The sequence below is a fragment of the Pelophylax lessonae genome (assembly GCF_965119305.1).
Source record: "Pelophylax lessonae genome assembly, chromosome: 1".
Classification (NCBI taxonomy): domain Eukaryota; kingdom Metazoa; phylum Chordata; class Amphibia; order Anura; family Ranidae; genus Pelophylax; species Pelophylax lessonae.
In genome coordinates, this window is record NC_138768.1 from 607950582 (window position 1) to 607969149 (window position 18568).

The window sequence follows — 18568 nt, forward strand, 5'->3', positions numbered from 1 at the left end:
CAAATTCAAACAGTTACATCAGCATCAGTGGCTTGATAGCTGCTGTTGATCCAGGACTGGTTCATTTTGATAAAAGTCAGCTGGTCAACAGAGTCTGTGAACAGACGCACTCTTTTGTCCATCATAAAACCTCCAGCAGCACTGAATGTCCATTCAGAAAGCACGCCGGAAGCAGGACAGGCCAGTAGCACGATTGCATATTAAGCAAGTTCTGGCCAGTGGTCAATCCTCAAGACCCAGTAACCCAGTGGATGCTCAGTTGGAAAGGACTCCAATTCTGCTCTTGCCCCTAGATAATCCTGCACCATATGATGGAGATGCTGCCAGAGGCTGCTTAAACCTAACAGCCCTGGGTGCTGAGGACTAAAGAACTGTTTAAAGGCATCGGTCAGCCAGCCGCATTCTCCACCACTCCTCCTTTGACTGAACGATGCCTCAGAAACACATCCAGAGAATGTTAACCTCCCAGTGTCTGGAAAGGTGTTACACAAATGTTTCTTCAAGGCATCCTCAAGATGTTTTATCCTCTGTTCCCTCTGTGAAGGTAAGCTCTGCAACTTTACCCTTGTAACGTAGATCAAGAAGGGTTGCCAACCAGCAATTATCCCTCTCCTTGATAGCATGAATCCTCGGGTCCTTTCGCAGGCTTTGCAGAATCAGGGAGCCCATGCAACGTAAGTTTGAAGAGGCATGAGCTTCTGAGTCCTCTGGGTCACTAAGGATGACATTGTCAGGAGCAACCTCTCCCCAATCACGTACAACTCCTGGGGTTTCTGGGGAATGAAAACCATCCCTTGAAGACTGCTGTATGCTATGCTCTACATCCATGCTGCCACAATCCTCCTCCTCCTTTCCACCTGTGTTTTTTTTTATCCCTGCGGGAATGATATCTACATAAAGGGTGCTTTGTTAGGAAAGGAAGTTCTCCTCTTCCTCCCGCTGTTCTGCTTCAAGTTCCTTGTCCATGATTCCACGAAGGGTGTGCTCCAGCAGGTAGACTAGAGGGATAGTGTCACTGATGCATGCATCGTCTCGGCTCACCATCCTTGTGGCCTCCTCAAATGGTGACAGGACAGTGCATGCATCCTTTATCATTACCCACTGGTGTGGCAAGAAGAAGCCAAGCTTCCCTGAGCCTGTCCTTGTGTCATACTCACACAGGTACTCATTGATGGCCCTCTGCTGCGTGTGCAGCCACTGCAGCATTGCCAATATTGGGTTCCACCTGGTGGGCATGTCACAAATGAGGCAGTTGGTGGGCAGGTTGAATTCCTGTTGAATGTCAAATAGCAGAGCACTGGCATTGTATGAACGCTATAAATGGCCACAGACTTTTCTGGCCTGCCTCAGGAGATCTTGGAAGCCTGGGTATCTGTTCAAGAAACGCTGCACCACCAAATTCAGGACATGTGCCAAGCATGTAACATGTGTCAAGTGTCCCTTTCGGAGGTCAGAGAGAAGGTTGGTGCCATTGTCGCATACAACAATTCCTGGCTCAAGCTGCTGTGGCATCAACTATCTCTGAGCCTGCCCCTGCAGAGCTGACAGAATCTCTGCCCCGGTGTGACTCCTATCCCCTAGACAGACAAACTGAAGCACTGCATGCCATCTTTTAGCCTGACTGCTTGCGTAGCCCTTTGAACGCTTAGGGAGCACTGCTGCTTCAGAGGACAATTCAGCAAGAGGACATAGAGGAAGAAGAGGAGGAGGAGAAGGTAGTGTAGCCAGATGTGACAGAACCAGCACCAGCTTTTTGGTGGTGTGGTGACAAAACAAGCTCCAGCACTGAACCATGTCCTGCATCCTTCGCAGCTGCCAGCAGAGTTACCCAGTGTGCCGTGAACGAGATGTAAAGTCCCTTTCCATGCCTGCTGGACCAAGAGTCAGCAGTAATGTGAACCTTCCTGCTGACTGCTCTGTCCAATGAGGCCAAAACACTACTTTCCACATAATGGTAGAGAGCTGGAATGGCCTTATGCGAAAAGAAATGTCTTTTTGGAACCTGCCACTGTGGTACAGAACATTCCACAAATTCACTAAAGGGAGCAGAGTCAACAAGATGAAAAAGCAGCAATTTTAGTGCTAGCAATTTGGCCAAGCTAGCATTAAGACGCTGAGCATGTGGATGGCTGGGACAGTATTTTTTTCTATGGTTCAGCAACTGGGGTAGTGAAATTTGCCTGCTGGTGAAATCAAGAGGTGGTGTACTGCTAGCAGATTGGATGCAAGTATCTGTGACACTCATTGCTATACCGTCAATCCTCTCAATGCAGGTTTTTGAGAAGACATGAGGTATAGTAGGGTTAGAGATCCCAGATGAGGAGCAAGGTGAAGTATGCTTGTTTTTATCTTGTAGCTCTTTCATGTTCTGTTGCCAACAGACTGCATGGCAGGTCATCATATGTCTTGCATGTGGTTCCCAAGTGGCTGGTGTTCTGGCCACGCTTGATCCGCTTCAGACAGATATTGCAAACAGCAACGCTGTGTTCTATTGCACATGTGTTTAAAAAAGCCAACACTAATGAACTTTTGGAAGTCCGCGGGGAATTTGCAGCACCCTGCCCCTGTGGAGCTCTGTGGTGTGATTCAATAGGTTGGCTACTTCTATGCCAGGCCCCTGGAGCACATCCTGCCTCATTGGAGTTGTGCTAACTCCTCCTCCTCCTCACTTTCCTCCTCTATTCTCTCAGGCACCCAAGTACAGTCAGAGACCTCATCATCCCCTCCCTCCTCGTCACTGGAGCAAACTTGGCAGTATGCTGAAGCTGTGGCAACATGACTGCTAGTTCCTTGTCCGTCATTGTCACCCCCTCTCTCTAGGCTCACGTTATTCACTTCATCAACCTGGGAACCAACATGAGAGCATTCAAATTGCTGTGCATCCTTCAGCAGCATGTCACTGACACTATGATCGAATAATTTAGGTGACTCCTCCGTGCATGATGGTGGGGCCACAGAAGGAGTAGCTGTGGAGAAGGAGCCTGTGGAAAGGGGCGCTTTGGCAGCTGCAGTGGAAGGCAAACTAGTATGAGCCTGGGTGACAGACGTCGAGGAGGATGAGGACGGCTTAGTTATCCACTCCACCAACTCTTCTGCATGTTGTGGCTAAATAACACTGCACTGGAAAGAAAATATGGGCGTGCCCCGCCTGCAGAGGTTGCACCATGTCCACTGTGACAACCACTTTTCACTGTGGACCCAGAGTCCACAGTGACTTTCACTCTTGCACTCTTTTCATGGTCAGTGATTGTCTGCCTCTCCTTGTCAGGCCTTTCAAACATGATATGGAATGGGGGGGGGGGGTTATTACTGGTTGATAAATATATAATATACTGTATATATATATATATATATATATATATATATATATATATATACTGCACTGCTAGATACTGAATGGCCTGATATATACTCAAGTGGCCTATATATCTATAGAGATATTTATGTATGGTTTATACAGAACCGACCAATAGATACTGAATGGCCTGATATATACTCAAGTGCCATATAGATATATAGATAGATAGATAGATAGATAGATAGATAGATAGATAGATAGATAGATAGATAGATAGATAGATAGATAGATAGATAGATAGATAGATAGATAGATAGATAGATAGATAGATAGATAGATATCAATGTATTGTCTATACTGAACTGGCCGATAGATGTGGAATGGCTTGATAGAGGCCTATATATGTGTAGATATCAATATATGATCTATACTGAAATGACCAATGGATACTGAATGGCCTAATATATACTCAAATGCCCTATCTATCTATCTATCTATCTATCTATCTATCTATCTATCTATCTATCTATCTATCTATCTATCTATCTATCTATCTATCTATCTATCTATCTATCTATCTATCTATCTATCTATCTATCTATCTATCTATCTATCTATCTATCTATCTATCTATCTATCTATCTATCTATCTATCTATCTATCTATCTATCTATCTATCTAGTGAAAATAAGAATAAATAAACTGCGCTAACTAGAAACAAATATAAGCAACTAGCACACTAAAACAGACATGTGTTGTTAAGCAAAATGGAAAAAAGTACTGTGCAGCGCTAAAAAATATACTATATGATAGCATATATATATATATATATGTGAAAAAGCAATAAAGTCCCAAGTGAAATAACACAAATCATCCAAGGTGAAAAGAGTCATCCAAGAAGGACATCTGATCCCAACACCAACAGGAGAGGTAATGGTTAAGCGCCTGTGGATCCAAATTATCATATGATAAAAGGGTCAGGATCAGGAAGGCTCATATATATCCTGCGATTCTTCAAGCTGTAACACAGGATATTCAAGTTTGTAGTCAAGGGATCAAGTTGAGACGAGTCTCCTCTTTCTCTCCAGATCATATAAAAATGACAATCCCAGACAAAACAAACATAGTGTAATTCCACTTTAAACTTTTTAATAAATGAATAAAAGTACACTTACAAACATCCAGGATCAAAAAAGCAGTGAATACAGGTATACAGATCAGGCAATCTGTGAAATAATCCTGGCTGTATAAGGCTAAGTCCTGACTAGTTTCATCACAACTGATTTTTTCAGAGGTAAATATATATACTGTATATATACAGTGCCTTGCAAAAATATTCGGCCCCCTTGAACTTTGCAACCTTTTGCCACATTTCAGGCTTCAAACATAAAGATATAAAACTGTAGCTTTTTGTGAAGAATCAACAACAAGTGGGACACAATCATGAAGTGGAATGAAATTTATTGGATATTTCAAACTTTGTTACCAAATAAAAAACTGAAAAATTGGGCGTGCAAAATTATTCAGCCCCTTTACTTTCAGTGCAGCAAACTCTCTCCAGAAGTTCAGTGAGGATCTCTGAATGATCCAATGTTGATCTAAATGACTAATGATGATAAATAGAATCCACCTGTGTGTAATCAAGTCTCTGTATAAATGCACCTGCACTGTGATAGTCTCAGAGGTCCGTTTAAAGCGCAGAGAGCATCATGAAGAACAAGGAACACACCAGGCAGGTCCGAGATACTGTTGTGGAGAAGTTTAAAGCCGGATTCGGATACAAAAAGATTTCCCAAGCTTTAACCACTTCCATACCGAGTCATGTAAAATGACGTCGGCAAAGTGGTTGTCTAGATCCGGGCCGCCGTCATATGACGTCGGCCCGTTCTAGCTGCTACTGCGCGCCCCCGGCGGCGCGCAGCGGCGCGATCAGGGATGAGGCTCGTCCCTCGGACATAGCCCATCCCTGATCAAGGTAAACAGCCAATAGAAATTGGCTGTTTACCATGTGATCGGCTGTGTCAATCACAGCCGATCACATGAGCGGCTCCAGCACGAGCCGCTCGTTCTCTCTGCAATGCGCGCTCCCGGGGGCGCACAGAGCAGCGATCGGGGACGAGGCTCGTCCCTCGGACAGAGTCGATCCCCGATCTAGGTAAAGAGCCAATGAAATTGGCTCTTTACCACGTGACCGGCTGTGTCCAATCACAGCCGGTCACAAATGTCAACAGAGAACACGGTAACTAGCTGTCACCGTGTTCTCCTCCTCACACACTGATCCTATGTGAGGAGGAGATTGTGGGAACAGCTAGTTACCAACTACAGTGCACCCCAACCACACTGATTGCCCCCCCACCCCCAATAAAGAGCACCTGTCACTAGCCCATCAAAGTACCCGAGTACCTGTCACCAGCCCATCAGGTACTCAGATGACAGGTACTCTGATGGGCTGGTGACAGGTATTCGGGTACTCTGATGACAGGTACTCGGGTACTCTGATGACAGGTACTCGGGTACTCTGATGACAGGTACTCGGGTACTCTGACAGGTACTCGGGTACTCTGATGACGGGTACTCGGGTACTCTGATGACGGGTACTCGGGTACTCTGATGACAGGTACTCGGGTACTCTGATGACGGGTACTCAGGTACTCTGATGACGGGTACTCGGGTACTCTGATGACAGGTACTCGAGTACTCTGATGACGGGTACTCGGGTACTCTGAAGACGGGTACTCGGGTACTCTGACAGGTACTCGGGTACTCTGATGACAGGTACTCGGGTACTCTGATGACAGGTACTCGGGTACTCTGATGACGGGTACTCGGGTACTCTGATGACAGGTACTCGGGTACTCTGATGACAGGTACTCGGGTACTTTGAGTACCTGTCAACGGAGTACCCGTCATCAGAGTACCTGAGTACCTGTCACCTACCCATCAGAGTACCCGAGTACCTTCCACCTGCTCATCAGAGTACCTGACGCCTGAAGTACCCGAGTACTTGCCGCCTGCTCATCAGTACCCATCACTACTCATCAGTACTCATCAGTACCTATTACGTATCAGTACTGATCATCAGTACCCATCAGTACAGTATCACCTATCACCTATCAGTCAGTGAGTACTACTCATCAGTACCTATCACCTGCCTGTCACCTGCCCATCAGAGTACCCGAGTACCTGTCACCTGCCTATCGGAGTACCCGAGTACCTGCCACCTGCTCATCAGTACCAGAGTACCTGTCACCTGCCCAACAAAGTACCCGAGTACCTGTCACCCTTCATACAGCCACCATGTCCAAGTCCAAAAAGGTTTATATACGTCCTCCGTTTAAACCTAAATACCGGTGTTATGGCAGCAGATAGCTGCCATAACCCTGGTATTTTTTTAAACGGTGGACGGTTGGCTTTCCGATAAGGGTGGTCCCAGTGGCGGATTCGCCGTGGGATCACCCTTCCGGGATGGCGGAAGAGGCGCCCCCCCCCCTCCCGACGCGTTCCGGTCCTTTTCCCCGCTTACCGGACCCGCCGGCAGCGGGGAAAACGATCCGGTCCCGAATCCTCACAGACAGGATGTCGAGTGAGGGCAAGCTTGCCCTCACTTGACTCTATGGTCTTGGAGGACCGGAGCTACGGAAAATGTTGTTGCCTAGCAACCGGTTTAAAGGTCCTTTTTTTTTTTTTTTTTTCATTTTATATTATAATTATTATTTTTTTTTTTTTTTTCTATCTTTTAGTGTACTTGTGAGATCTGAGGACTTTTTGACCCCAGATCTCACAAAAAAGAGGTCCTGTCGTGCCTATTTCTATTACGAGGAATATTTACATTTCTTTTAATAGAAATAAAAATGATCAATTTTTTTTTTTTTAAACGGTGTAAAAATAAAAAATAATAAATAAAATAAATAGTAAAAAAAAAAAAAAAAAAAATTAAAGCGCCCTGTCCTCGTTAGCTCGCGCGCAGAAGCGAATGCATACAGAAACCCCGCCCACATATGTAAACGGTGTTCAAACCACACATGTGAGGTATCGCCGCGATCGTTAGAGCAAGGGGAATAATTTGAGCCCTAGACCTCCTCTGTAACTCAAAGATGGCAACCTGTAGAAATTTTTAAATTGTCGCCTATGGGGATTTTTAAGTACCAAAGTTTGTCACCATTCCGTGAGCGTGCGCAATTTTGAAACATGGCATGTTGGGTATCTATTTACTCGGCGTAACATTATCTTTCACATTATGGAAAAAAATTGGGCTAACTTTACTGGTTTCTTATTTTTTAATTAAAAAAAGTGAATTATTTCCAAAAAAATTGCGTTTAGAAGACCGCTACGCAAATACGGTGTGATAAAAAATATTGCAATAATCTCCATTTTATTCTCTAGGGTCTCTGCTAAAAAAAATATATATAATGTTTGGGGGTTCTAAGCAGTTTTCTAGCAAAACAACTGATTTTAGCTTGTAAACACCAAATGTCAAAAATAGGCCTAGGCAAGTGGCTAGGATGCATGATGATGCTCCTTGGATGTTAGGCCCCTCTATATGGCTAGGCTGTGAAAAAGTCTCACACATGTGGTATTGCCATACTCAGGAGGAGTGGCAGAATGTATTTTGGGGTGTCATTTTTGCTGTGTACATGCTATGTGTTAGGAATATCCTATAAATTGACAACTTTGTGTAAAAAAAAAAAGTTTTCATTTTTTTCCCACATTTTCCAAAAACCTGTGGAAAAAAATGATATGTTCAAACGACCCATAATGCCTCATAGAATATACGTTGGAGTGTTTGCTTTCCAAAATGGGGTCATTTTGTGGACTTTTCCATTGTATTGGTGCTCTAGGGCCTTGAAAAGTGTGATAGGTAGTAAGAAAGTTTTATGTGTATTTATGCTCCTAGAACGCCTGAATGTGCTTCTTGGACGTGGAGTCTCTTTTTGTGGCCAGGCTGTGTAAAAGTCTCACACATGTGGTATCGCCATACTCGGAAGGAGTAGCAGAATGTATTTTTGGGTGTAATTTTTGCTGTGTACATGCTATGTGTTAGAAATAGCTTATAAATTGACAACTTTGTGGGAACAAAAAGAAAAAAAAAATTTTTTCTTCATTTTCCCAAGAATTGTGGGAAAAAATTACAACTTCAAAAAACTCACCATGCCTCTTACTAAATACCTTGGACTGTCTACTTTACAAAAAGGGGTCATTTGGGGGGTATTTGTACTGTCCTGACATTTCAGGGCCTCAAGAAAGGAGATAGGCAGTCAGTACATCTGGTGTGATCAATTTTCAGTAATTGGTACCATAGCTTCTAGACTCAATAACTTTCACACAGACTAAATAATATACACTAATTTGGGTTAATTTTACCAGAGACATGTAGCAGTATACATTTTGGCCCAAATGTATGAAGAAAAATTTATTTTTTGCAAAATTTCATAATTGAAACAAAAATTTTGCTCTTTTTTTGCATATATCACGAAAAAAAAACCCCAGTTGTGATCAAATACCACCAAAAGAAAGCTCTATTTGTGTGAAAAAAATGATAAAAATTTTGTTTGGTTACAGTGTAGCATGACTGAGCAATTGTCATTCAAAGTGTGAGAGTGCTGAAAGCTGAAAATTGGTCTGGGCAGGAAGGGTGTCAAACTGCTCTGTATGGAAGCGGTTAAACATCCCAAGGAGCACTGTGCAAGCGATAATATTGAAATGGAAGGAGTATAAGACCACTGCAAATCCACGAAGACCTGGCCGTCCCTCTAAACTTTCAGCTCATACAAGGAGAAGACTGATCACAGATGCAGCCAAAAGGCCCATTATCACTCTGGATGAACTGCAGAGATCTACAGCTGAGGTGGGAGACTCTGTCCATAGGACAACGATCAGTCGTATACTGCACAAATCTGGCCTTTATGGAAGAGTGGCAAGAAGAAAGCCATTTCTTAAAGATATCCATAAAAAGTGTTGTTTCAATTTTGCCACAAGCCACCTGGGAGACACCCCAAACATATGGAAGAAGGTGCTCTGGTTAGATGAAACCAAAATCGAACTTTTTGGCAGCAATGCAAAACGTTATGTTTGGCGTAAAAGCAACACAGCTCATCACCCTGAACACACCATCCCCACTGCCAAACATGGTGGTGGCAGCATCATGGTTTGGGCATGGGACAGCAGGGACAGGGAAGATGGTTAAAATTGATGGGAAGATGGATGGAGCCAAATACAGGACCATTCTGGAAGAAAACCTGATGGAGTCTGCAAAAGACCTGAGACTGGGACGGAGATTTGTCTTCCAACAAGACAATGATCCAAAACATAAAGCAAAATCTACAATGGAATGGTTCACAAATAAACATATCCAGGTGTTAGAATGGCCAAGTCAAAGTCCAGACCTGAATCCAATCGAGAATCTGTGGAAAGAACTGAAAACTGCTGTTCACAAACGCTCTCCATCCAACCTCACTGAGCTCGAGCTGTTTTGCAAAGAGGAATGGGCAAACACTTCAGTCTTTCGATGTGCAAAACTGATAGAGACATACCCCAAGCGACTTACAGCTGTAATCGCAGCAAAAGGTGGAGCTACAAAGTATTAACTTAAGGGGGCTGAATAATTTTGCACGCCCAATTGTTCAGTTTTTTATTTGTTAAAAAAGTTTGAAATATCCAATAAATTTTGTTCCACTTAATGATTGTGTCCCACTTGTTGTTGATTCTTCACAAAAAAATTACAGTTTTATATCTTTATGTTTGAAGCCTGAAATGTGGCAAAAGTTTGCAAAGTTCAAGGGGACCAAATACTTTCGCAAGGCACTGTATCTCAATGTATGGTCTATACTGAACTGACCGATAGATATTGAATGGCCAAATATATACCCAAGTGCCATATATACAGTATCTCACAAAAGTGAGTGGACCCCTAACATTTTTGTAAATATTTTATTATACCTTTTCATGTGACAACACTGAAGGAATCACACTTTGCTACAATGTAAACTAATGAGTGTACAGCTTGTAACAGTAACAGTGTAAATTTTCTGTCCCCTCAAAATAACTCAAACACACAGCCATTAATGTCTAAACCGCTGGCAACAAAAGTGAGTACACCCCTAAGTGAAAATTTGAAATTGGGACCAAAGCGTCAATATTTTGTGTGGCCACCATTATTTTTCAGCACTGCCTTAACCTTCTTGGGCATGAAGTTCATTAGAGCTTCACAGATTGCCCCTGGAGTCCTCTTCCACTCCCCCATGATGACATCACGGAGCTGGTGAATGTTAGAGATCTTATGCTCCTCCACCTTCTGCTTGAGGATGCCCCACAGCTGCTCAATAGGGTTTAGGTCTGGAGGCATGCTTGGCCAGTCCATTACCTTTACCCTCAGCTTCTTTAGCAAGGCAGTGATTGTCTTGGAGGTGTATTTGGGGTATTTATCATGTAGAAATACTGCCCTGCGGCCCAGTCTATGAAGGGAGGAGATAATGCTCTGAATCAGAATGTCGCAGTATAAGTTGGCATTCATGGTTCCCTTAATGAACTGTAGGTCCCCAGTGCCAGCAGCATTCATGCAGCCCCAGACTATGACACTCCCACCACCATGCTTGACTGTAGGCACGACACACACGTCTTTGTACTCCTCACCTGGTTGCCACCACACACACTTGACACCATCTGAACCAAATAAGTTTATCTTGGTCTCATCAGACCACAGGACATGATTCCAGTAATCCATGTCCTTAGTCTGCTTGTCTTCAGCAAACTGTGGGCTTTCTTGTGCATCATCTTTAGAAGAGGCTTCCTTCTGAGATGACAGCCATGCAGACCCATTTGATGCAGTGTGCCGCGTATGGTCTGAGAACTGACAGGCTGACCCCCCCACCCCTTTAACGTCTGCAAAAATGCTGGCAGCACTCATACGTCTATTTCCTAAAGACAACCTCTGGATATGATGTTGAACACGTGCACTCAACTTCTTTGGTCGACCATGGCGAGGCCTGTTCTGAGTGGAACCTGTTCTGTTAAACCACTGTATGGTCTTGGCCACCATGCTGCAGCTCAGTTTCAGGGTCTTGGCAATCTTCTTATAGCTTAGGCCATCTTTATGTAGAGTAACAATTCATTTTTTCAGATCCTCAGAGAGTTCTTTGCCATGAGGTGTCATGTTGAACTTCCAGTGACCAGTATGAGAGAGTGAGAGCCTATACTGAACTGACCGATAGATACTGAATGACCTGATAGATATACTCAAGTGGCCTATATATATATATTTAGTAATTTATGGTATATACTGCCCTGCTGCTATATATGGAACTGAGCGATAAATACTGAATTGCCTGAATTGCCTGATATAAACTGAGGTGAAGCCTATATATATATATATATATATATATATATATATATATATATAGTACTTTGTGGTATATACTGCACTGCCGAATACACTTCACTATCTGATCTCTTAAATTGTAAAAAGCACAAATCTCTCTCCCTGCCTAACTGACTGCTAGCAATGTCGTAACTAGACTACACTGCTGACTACACTGCACTGCACTTTCTGATAGAGTGTAAAAATCACGCTCCTCTCCACGCCTAACTGACTGCTAGCAATGTCTTAAAGCGGTAGTATACTAAAAAAAAAAAACTCTGCAAGACAAAGGCATAATGAGCTAGTATGCATCGCATTCTAGCTCATTATGAAATACTGACCTTAGAACGAAGCCCCGACACGGACCCCCAGACACCGCTGTGGGAGCTGACATGATCCCTCAGTGTCTCTTCTGGGTTCGGCGGCTCCGGCGCTGTGAGTGGCCGGAGCCGCGATGACGTCACTCCTGCGCATGCGCGCGGGAGTCATTTTCCGGCACTTCCCGGCAAGGTACTCTGAAGGTTCCCCCGGACCTTCAGAGCGCATGCGCCCCTCGCGTCAGTGGCTACGTCCATGCAGTGCAAATATCTCCTAAACCGTGCAGGTTTAGGAGATATTAATTGTACCTACAGGTAAGCCTTATTATAGGCTTACCTGTAGTTAAAAGTCACAAAAAGCGGTATACTACCGCTTTAACTAGACTACACTGCTGACTACAATGCACTGCACTTTCTGATAGAGTGTAAAAATCACGTTCCTCTCCCTGCCTAACTGACTGCTAGCAAGGTCTTAACTAGACTACACTGCTGACTACACTGCACTGCACTGTCTGATAAACTGACTGTCTGATAAACTACAAATCACATTCCTCTCCCTGCCTCAACCACTTCCTATCTCGCCCTCACACTCTACATGTGGCTGCTGTGTGAGAAGCCTTATTTATAGTGTGGGGCGTGTACTTAGCCCCTGAGCCATGATTGGCTAAAGGCAGCCTGCCTTTGTCCAATCATGGCAGAGATGATTTGATTGGCCAAAGCATGGAGGTCAGGGTGCATGCTTTGGCCAATCATATAATGCACTGCAAGCACGCAGTACATTATGGATACGGACGTTCGGATTTCCCGCAAAGAAGCCAATTTGTTTGCCATTCGAAGAACGGGTGAACAGCCAATGTTTGAGTCGAACACGAAGCTCATCCCTAATGGAGACTAAGGTAGGATAAACATAAATGATTTTGAACAAGCAATGCAACTGATTAAAATCAATCAAAGCAATATTTCATTGGTCTGGCATCCAAGGTAACTGCCACTGAAAATTGCACTTCGTACTCCTTGACTAGTCTTTGCACATATTCGTTGGATACGCCCAACTAAAGGCAATGTCTAGCTAAATTTTTAAATACAATAGGAATATTGTTTTTGTAAAGAGCCTTTAGCCCTCGTACACATTGACAGCGGCTTTGAAATTGTGCGACTTCATCTGAACTTGCACAATTTCAAAGCCGCATTTTGGAGGGTGACTTGAAAGACATCTGTGCGGGTTCATGCACAGATGTCTATTGAAGTCACCCCAAAATTGCTAAAAGTAGTGCAGGAACTACTTTTGTAAATCGGTGCGGCGCCGCAAAGTTGGCATTGCACCGATTGGGACAATCCTATTGCTGGCAATAGGTTGCGACTTGACATGCAATTTGACCTGTAAAAACACATGTCAAAATGCGCTGATATGAATGGGGCTTAGGGATGCTTCAGGATGTAATTGTATATAGTTTATTGCCTTTTCTAACAAATTGTACACATATAAGAGAAGTACCTATCTTCCATTTCTGTCCTCCTACTAAAATGCTAGTTGCCTAACTTTCATACTAGTAGTATGGTGTTTGTACTTTCTCAATCACTGACCTGCAAATTTGTGTAAAATCAGCACTCCTTAAAACATGTTCTGGATCATTAACTAAGAAATTACAGAAGTCATATGATCATCATGACAAGTTTTTATGTGTGGCCAGTTTTAGTCTGAGGGGAAGAAGATTTTTAGAAGAAATAAGAAGTTTTTCAGGTAATAGGGCTCACTCCACTTACAGTACAACTCCTTTTGTGTGCATGTGTGCATACTTCTAACCCTGCACAATTTTTTCTTATCATAGGTATGCATCAGATATTAGAGAAAATCTCTTTTCCAAAAAGGGAAATATGCGTAATGCCAATGACAACCTAATATTTATTTTCTATATTTTGCCAGTATAGAACTCATATGCAAACAACAGACCATAAAATTAGGTGCAAAAATCTTGCGCTAATATTTATAAGAAAAAACTACTGTATACACTAAAGAATAGATAATAAAAACCGCAAAAGACCAGCTATCACTACACTCAATCAATATCAATTTAAAAAAAAAAATCAATAAATGTATACCTACTAACAGTGAAGCGCTCCTTAATAAAATTTCAAATCTGGACTCAAATGTGCATATAAACAACAAAGCTCATAAATTTACACAATCATCACAAACTATGTGCAGTAAAAAGTAAAAAACTTGAAAACAATCCCATACATCATTCAACTAGGTTGTAAGCAAAAAAAAGTTAGAACAGTTCCAAATATCATGCAGTTAGGTTAGATCATCAATTAGATTGTAAGTGTCCAGAAAAAACACCACCACAGTTCATGTGCCACAAGTAAATGTAAATCTCCCACAGTATCTGAAATCTTCCAATATGGACTGCCACCAAAGAGTGTCACCCACGTGCCCAATTGGGTGCTTCCTCACCTGATGTGATGTACCTCTTAAAAGAATTAAGGTGGTCAAAAGTGCTTTAATTACATTGGCAACAGGTCAGCAGCGCCGAGTTCACATCTCCATATTCTGCAGCTCTTGCATAAAAAGACTCAAAGAGATATTCGCAAAGAAGCAGGGCCAGAATAAGGGGTGGGCAGGAGGGGGCGGCTGCCCTGGGCATTGTGATATCATGTGAGGTGGGGGGCACCACAAGAAGGTTGGGAGGAGGGGGTTTGTGTATTTGGGAGAGGGAATTGGGGGGGGGGGGCAGCCGGGGATTAGGAATTGTTCTAGGAGGAGAAATTTGAGGAGGTATGCTAGGAGTGGTGTTTTCTTCTTAAGGAGGGGGGGGGGGGCTTTGTGCTAGCAGGGGTGATTGAAGGGATTTTTGTGCTAGGAGGGGAAATTTGTTGTGTGTGTGTGGGGGGGGGGGGGGGAGGTGAATTTGTGCTAAGGTGAGGGATTGGGGAGAATTTGTGCTGGGAGGGGGGATTTGGAGTGGGGGGAAAAGATTTGCGCTCAGAGGGGAAATTTGGGGGTTAGAGGATTTGTACTAGGAGGTAGAATTTTTTGGGGGGAGGGTTGGTTTTGTGCTGAAGCATATGAGGAATGAGGGATTTGAGCTGGGGGGGGGGGGGGGGCAAAGATTCATGCTGGAAAGGGGATTTTAGCAGGAGGAGGATTTGTACTGGAAGGTGGGTGAATTTATGCTTAGGGGGTAAACGTGCAGATTAGTGCTCGGTTTTTTTGTTTATTTTGGGGGAGGATGATTTTTGCTGACACATAATGCTTATGCATCTTGGGGAAGCACAATTTGGCATGATCGTCCAGGCTCTAGATGACCTTGCCCCAGCATTGCAAAGAAGATCCAATACTGAGGTATTGCCAGTGACTTTTTAATAAAAGAATAAAAAGAAGTAACACACAACTCGCAGAGACGCATACAAGTGTTCACAACAGGCATTTACACAATGTAGATTTGTCACCTCAGTAATAAGGCCCCTGGCCCCTCCCAGTGTGATGTTGTTACACAGGCCACACCTCCCTCACGCGTATTGCCCCCCTCCGGACTTCCTCAAAGAGCCTTTGAGATTTACACTGTTTTAGCACTAATTCTTAAAAAGAAGCAAAACCCAAAATTAGCTGAACTCCAAAGTCATTGTAAACCTAAAAATTACAATAAACATCAGAGATATATATTTTTCTTTTTCTGACTAGGGCTGGTATTACAATTAGGACCTTATAAACTGACACCAAACTCCATCAATGCTACTCGTCATTACTTTAATGACTGTTCATTGCTCATGCCCTTGTCAGTGTTAGGATGAGAAAACCAAATACACACATCACATTAAATGCATTCCAGATTTCAGCAAATCTATTTATCCAGAATCCTGCTAATATATAAACAGATGTCTCTAGAGTCCAACAACATAACATTTTAAGGAAAGTATAACTTTTCACAACATAAAATGCATTGTTAAAACGCTATAGAGAAAACAAATATTGAGAACAGGAACTGCACACCTTATATAAACTGGAGCAAACATGTCCACTCACTATGCAGTCAACCATCATGCTCAGATGTAATAGGCATGAACTAGAATTCGTATGTGTAGTACATTGTATAGAATAAAGTTAACCTTGTTAAACAAGAATGTACTGTACATTTTAGAAAGAAATATTATATCTTGTCAGTCTGAATTGATATAAACTCTTCTTTCCATTTATGTTTAAAGGTGATGGTGTCTGTCTACAGATGGGCAGACAATACTAAGCATAGGCAACAGTAAAATGCTATTGTGCCCTTTTGTAAGAATTATTGCTCCATCTAAGCACTGCTGATTAGAGATGATCCAAATATACAGTACCTCCCAACATTTTGAGATGGGAACCAGGGGCACCTAATAGCAAAAGTATGTAGGCCTAGGACACGACTCCCCTGCCATGCTGCCCTAATGGAGAATTATACAAAAACATGATTTGTTAAACCCGCAATTGCTTTTTTTTAACCACTGCTATTCCATTATATTGGCTTTTGAAATTTACAAATGCAGCAATTTAGAAATTGGATGAAAGGTTTGGCCCTGGGAAACACTTTTTGAAAGATAAATAGTGCTTTTTTATACAACTATATAGATCAGGGACAAATGAGGAGGAACGAGGGACAGAGGGACTTTGTTCCAAATCAGGGACAGTCCCTCGAAATCAGGGACAATCCCTCGAAATCAGGGACAGTTGGGAGCTATGGTACTGGGGTTTGGTTGAAGGTGAGTTTGGCAAATTTTACTGAAGTTTGGGTGCTGAATCTGAACCTGATTGAAGTCAATGGGAGCTAAATGTTTATATACAGTAATGGCCATTTTCTAGGCTAACAGGCAAAGGATTGTCAACAAATGACATGAGGGAATGGCCATATGCCCTGAGGAATATGTACTAAAGCAAAACGTTTTTTTTCTAAATTCAGTTTCACGGAGAGGAACACTTTTAATAATGCTTTAAGGGAAATACTAGAAAATGACTTTATATACTTTATATACTTTAAATAACATACCTGGGGGTACCCTTAACCTTCCTATGAGTTGGCACATCAAAGTCATTTGGTCCGGCCCCCTGTGCAGCTGAGTCTGTGTCTCTCAGCTGATCTGTCAGAACGGAGCCGATGCTTCCTGTATAGTTCCGGCTCCATTCTGACAGTCTGAGTGAGTCAAAGGCGGAGTGATATCAAATGCACTCCGCCTGTGACCAATACAGGAAACATCGCCTCTTCCTTCAGCGCAGAGCCGCTGCTAGCCAGCATTTTCTGCCAGCAGCTGTACCAGCCAGAGCCAAGCAGTACCAGCCAGAGCCAGCAGTACTCACAGCAGAACCAGCCAGAGCCAGCAGCACCAACCAGAGCCAGCAGCACCAGCCAGAGCCAGCAGTACCCACAGCAGTATCTGCCAGCAGTACCCACAGCACAGTACAAGCCAGGAGTACCAGCCTGAGCCAGCAGTACCCACAGCAGTACCAGCCAGCTGTACCCACCAGCAGTACCAGCCAGCTGTACCTACCAGCAGTACCAGCCAGCTGTACCAGCCAGCTGTACCCACCAGCTGTACCCGCCAGCAGTTCTTTTCAAAACTTACCACCACAAAGAGTGCTCCAGACTGACCGACGCAAACCTGGAAAACCAGTTGCGAGTAGCAACATCATCAATACCAGCTAACATCACACACCTCCCCAAAGAGAAGCAGTTGCATCCATCACATTAGGGGTGAGTTAAATGTTTGACCAAATATAACAGCCACATTTTTAAGTTGATAATTTTGTACGGCCCCCGAATGATTTTATAAATACCCAAATGGCCCTTGGCAGAAAAAAGGTTCCCCACCCCTGTCTTAGACTAAAGGTATCGGGAAATATTCCAATGGACACACAATTTTGATGACAACTATTAAAATATGAATTTCATTCACCTTGTTGAAATTTTCTACCACGTCCTATTGAATAGTGCATGCATCATAGGCTAAGGCATATTTGCATCTTGCACACTGCCCAGTAAAAGGACATGAAGCTGATTGGAGCTTGTGGCTATTAAATTAAGTAGTTTGTGGTAAACATCAGCCATTAAAGAAGTCATATGCAAGCCGCGATGAAGTTGCGCAGGGATTTCAGATTCAAAGTTGCGCCAAAGTCACTCGACTTTGAAGCTGCGGCAGTGTGAACAAGGGCTAAGAGTAATAATTTTGACTACATATTTTGTTTTAAAAGCTTATTCAGGCATGGGAAACATTTCATGTAAAGATGGTTTGGACTAAGCAACACATCACTAATTTTACACATGTTATCAATGTAGCAATTAAACTGTCCCAGTTCAGTTTGAGTGAACATAACACCTTTTCATTAGTCTCTTCCAGTGGACAGATTTAAAGAGAGAAAGGGAAAGCTATTGGGAGGTTAGCAGATGCAGGGGTATAGGTCTCCAGGCAATACAAATATTGCAGCTATTATGAGGGAAACATCCAGCAAGTGTTTGTAGATCTTGTTGAAGATTAGTGTTTAATCATCGGAGGTTACTTTTTTACCACACAATCATCCAGATACTTGATTTGGTATCAAATTCCTCACGTGTCATTTAATCATTTTGAAAAAGC